The sequence below is a fragment of the Saccostrea cucullata genome, unplaced genomic scaffold, assembly GCF_032062105.1.
Source record: "Saccostrea cucullata isolate Sc308-1 unplaced genomic scaffold, CSIRO_AGI_Scuc_v1 ctg365, whole genome shotgun sequence".
NCBI classification, from domain to species: domain Eukaryota; kingdom Metazoa; phylum Mollusca; class Bivalvia; order Ostreida; family Ostreidae; genus Saccostrea; species Saccostrea cuccullata.
In genome coordinates this window covers 160,236-164,858 of record NW_026936150.1, presented here as the reverse complement: position 1 = coordinate 164,858, position 4,623 = coordinate 160,236, and the positions used below count along the sequence as shown (strand labels likewise).

Here is a 4,623-nt window from a genome sequence, read left to right as displayed (position 1 = left end):
AAAAAATAACATAAGGCCAAGCTTAAAAAATTCTTTGTTTGCAATTTTTAGTCTGAGTAGGTAGGTAGGCAATTTTTTTTTTTTTTTTTTGAAAAAAAAATATTTCCAGATCTTTGTTAGATAACATAAAATAAAGTTTTTTATAGGCCTACTTTACATGAATAAGCTGCACTCTTGGTATGATTGGTATGATTGATAAAGAAAAAAATTGAAAATGAAACAGTTTTAATATCCTGAAAAATTGGAGAGAAAAAAAAATATTACAAAATGGCTAAAAAAAAGTTTGGGTCGGGTGCATTTTCAGTGGGTCGGTCGGCAACTGCAAACAAACAATATTTTATTTTAGGCCTAATATAAATAATGTTTTCAGCCTTATTATGTCATTGAGAATATATTACTACATGTATCTCATACTAAGAACTCTGCTTTAAGTTTGATTAGTTTGAGAGAAAACATACTCTTTATAATAACAAAAATATTTGGGAGAGATTTTTTTTTTATTTTGATATTCGACCTAGAAATTGGTTGAAGATCATTGCAGACCCTCCACGGAGTCCACCCCATTGCACAAAAGCTAGATTACACCAGGCAGGGGAGAAATATACTCTGGACTACGATTTTAAATAAAGATATACAGTAGATCTTGATACTGACCTTTGACCTAGAAAATTGGTCCAAGGTCACTCTTCATCCACTATCCACAGGCTCTCTGTAGTTTACGTTTGAGAGAGAAATATGCTCAGAACAAGTGATATCAGATGGAGTGATGGGTAGACACTGTCTTAGGGCATCCACAGAACAGGACCTAAAAATAATGCAATATATATGTATTACAGTATAGATACACATGTACTTGTATATTAATGACTTATCATATGCTGCATTGGACACATATGATTTTATCATGGTTTAAGTATACATGCATCTTATGAGTAATTTTATACCGGTATTGCATGTACGCTCAGTTTATTTAAGAAATAAATAACAAGTTTATAAACTTCAATGGGAGAGATACCACAAATGTATATATAAACAAATTTAATTTTTTTTTTTACATATATTGTCCAACATTATTTACATCCATTCATCATGTTCATAAATTGGCTGATCAAAATTCAGTCAGTTTTAGATCTATATGATATACCATATTGATAAAGGATTTTCACATTTACAAAAGTTATTCCCCTTTGCAGGGTCGATCTGGGGTCAACCGGCTTAAGACGCTGTTTTCCGTCTTTAACCGTATCAACTTTGAGGGACAATATCTTAGAAATAAATCAGTATGAACATATTCAATATGATTTTCATGTTGCCCCCATACTCTGCCAATACAGATACAGATTGTAATTGTCCAATATTTTTGAAGATTGAAAATATTAACAAGTAACTTACAAAGGACAAAGTGGGAAAAATGAGCGATACGCCAACAATTGGAGAAAACTCTTAGGAATGTGAAATTCGTCTATTGGTGATGACAATTCCTGTTTTAATGTCACTCAAAAATTAAGAGACATTAAAAATTTAAGCCCTATTGTCATACACGCATGCTGTTTTTTCATCCATATAACCTTTTAGTATCATAAAATTTACCAAAATTTAATACTTCAAATAATTTCATTGAATATCTTTAAAATAAAGGAAACTCTAAAAACTTAGTGACTTGCAGAAATTATTCCTTGGAGAGAAAAAAATCTATCATATTTCATATAAATATGTGCATAATGAGCCTTTTTTATTCATTTAGAACATATGGTATGTGCCTCATTTCCCCAAGAAATTTTCAAAGACAATGGACTATCTGTAAGCAGAAATCATTGCTGTTTACTTACATTGGAAAAATTTATGAAAATAATTAATTTCCTATTTTTTTGATTTTAAATAATTCTTAAAATAATTTAATCTATCAAAAATAATCTAACTGACTGTAAAATAACATTTTTCATAATCTTAATCTATGGGCAGATCACTCTAACTTCATAAAACTAACTGATGTTAAAGTAGAACTCTTTAGTGTGCAGTTTTTAGAGCTTCCTTTAAGTAATCAAAATACTGACCAGCAAGAAATCAGTTAATAAGCATTTCCTTTTTTTCATTCAAATTTTTGGAGAGATCTCAGAGTTTTTTCCTGTTCAATTCAGGTTCGAGACGACAAAGTTTTATTGAAGTGTATGTATTAGAGAACTGATTGTATGTCAATCATAGCAATACACACATAACATGGAGGGGGCAAATTGTTTCAGCCCTAGCTTTTACTTAAAACTTCTTGTAGCTCACAGCTGATATACCACAGTTCAGTATTTAAATAAAATTTAGAATCTTTTTTTTCAGGCAATTGTCATATACATACGAATCATGAATGAATTACCACTTACCAAATGACCACATCCTGAATCATCATACATTTTCTATGATTTTATCTCACTGGTTTTCTTTTAAAGTCACACAGTTTTCTTCTCTCTGAAATGATAAATTATGTCCAGGTACTATTGCATTCTAATTTAAACTAATTATGTAATAGCATTAGCAACAACCGGGATGGAAGAAAAAATAACCAGAAGTCTCTGTCGAGATTGTAGCTCTACTGGTTTGTACTTATCAAAAACTGATGCACAGAATTATGTATCTTAGTATAGTCTACTTGTGTGCCAAGTTATATTGAAATCAGACTAAAATTTAAGGAGGAGTAGTGTTTGCAGACAGACGGACGGACGCCGGACGCTTTACTATCGCATAAGCTCTACTGGTCAGATACCAACAAAACAAGATGCGCTTGTGAAACACAGCAACAAAGTTCGAAAAAGCAATTTTATTAGCATACAGGTCACAGTCAAGATCACTGACACATAATCATTGTCCTTGTTGCCATTTGAAAGCACTTCATTAGTGGAGTATGCATACTAAAGTAAATATGAAGCCACTATCTCGTATAGTTCTAAAGTTATGGTGAAGGTTTAAGTTGACAACAGACACTCAGACAGACACACAGATATACAGTTATGGCAAAAGTTTGACCATTATAACTTGGTATACACACAGCCACTTCGAGGTATCAAGGGTAAAATTCACAGCACAGTGGGACTGCATTTTGACTTCGAGGGATCAAGGGTTTCGAAAGATCAGGAGTTCGAGAAATCAAGAGCAAATCTGCTTAGTTATATAGTGGAAAAAATCGGGACAAGAGACTCAATTCAAGCGATCAAGAACTTCCGAGAAATCGAAGTTCAAGCCATCAAGAGTTACCTGTATATACAGATATAAGAAGCATGTTATTATTTGCAATTTTGACCTAATGACAGCTAAATCTGTTCAGTAAGACAATACCGTGTACATGTATGTAAGTAGTTTTATTGTGCATGATTATTTACTTATTTTCTTGATCTTCTCAACTTGAAGTGTTCTGTAATTTATTACCAAGTTTGTAATAAACATAATGAAACATACCCTTTTCCACATCACATCCTGTATCAGACCTTCGACCAATATCAGCCCTAGGGTCTCTGTCCCTCTGGCTGAAATTGGTGTCTCGGGCTAGGATGCGATATGGAAAGGAGTATGTATTATTCGCTATAGTATACATTGACCTACTCAGGTCAATAATTGTGAAAAAACTGATAATTCAAGCTGATGATTCATTTGCATTTCATGACATACTATCAATATTAATTCACTATTAGGATTTTCTTTTTTTACATCTTCATCTCAACAGGTTAGACATTACAAAAAAAAATCTTTTGAGCAGTAAACTATTTCAATAAACAATAAAACAAACCTAATCTCTTCAGAAAAGAGGACAGGCTTTCACCTACATTCACTTTTTTATGTATATTTTCCCTCCATATCATCGTCATGCATATGATTAAGGGTTATGCTATTCGCTACAATATGTTCTGATGAGGATATCCTTCATGAATAATCGGATAAGCTGAGACTGAAGACACTTTTTGTAAAAATATCGATGCTTTTATCAAAGTTTTGAACCAAAAATATTTAATTTATACCTTGCCATAAGTCGTAAGTTCCAAAAAAAACAAGAGTTGGCTCCCAAAAGTCAGAAAACACATGTGGTATTCAAACCGGATGTTCTACAGTCTGAATTTAATTACGAAACCATGTTCGGTGTAACTATTATCATCCGGATAATTTGAGCGGGGTTTAAAATATTTTTTTTTTTTAATTCCGAAAAGTATTCATTTATACATAGAGAGAGAACATACACATGGAGCATACATTTTAATAAACATGATAAAAGGCGAAACGTCTCAAATTTACAACATACAGCATGTACATGCACGGTGCCTTCATAATATGTTATGCTATATCAACGTCTCAAATTTCTCTCTCTCTCTCTCTCTCTCTCTCTCTCTCTCTCTCTCTCTCTCTCTCTCTCTCTCTCTCTTTCTTTCTGCAATATATACACTTAACAATTTAAAACTTAGTATCCAACTTTTCAAAATGGCGTCAGGACAAAAGTTGCCTCCGATAGTGAAGATTTGTTGTTGCCAAATATTACAACTATTTACCGTAAAAAGTTAACAAAAATATACGTACACTAATCCTTCATCGTTGGCCATTGCATTTATCACAGTCTTAAAGACACTGGGCGGTGAAACCATCTTAACTTTT

The 4,623-nt window shown here is 32.5% G+C and overlaps 1 long non-coding RNA gene across 2 annotated transcripts; it reads right to left on the bottom strand.

The window, feature by feature from the left end:
• Positions 1–734: 734 nt before the first annotated feature.
• On the bottom strand, positions 735–4,126 carry LOC134244878 (uncharacterized). Of its 2 annotated transcripts, XR_009987309.1 has the most exons (4): positions 3,999–4,126; positions 2,373–2,457; positions 1,393–1,495; positions 735–805 (listed from the first exon to the last, which is right to left on the bottom strand). It is a non-coding gene; the product is annotated as an uncharacterized LOC134244878 (long non-coding RNA). The 2 variants fall into 2 exon arrangements; XR_009987308.1 differs by lacking the exon at positions 3,999–4,126 and having other exon boundaries at positions 2,373–2,712.
• Positions 4,127–4,623: the final 497 nt, after the last annotated feature.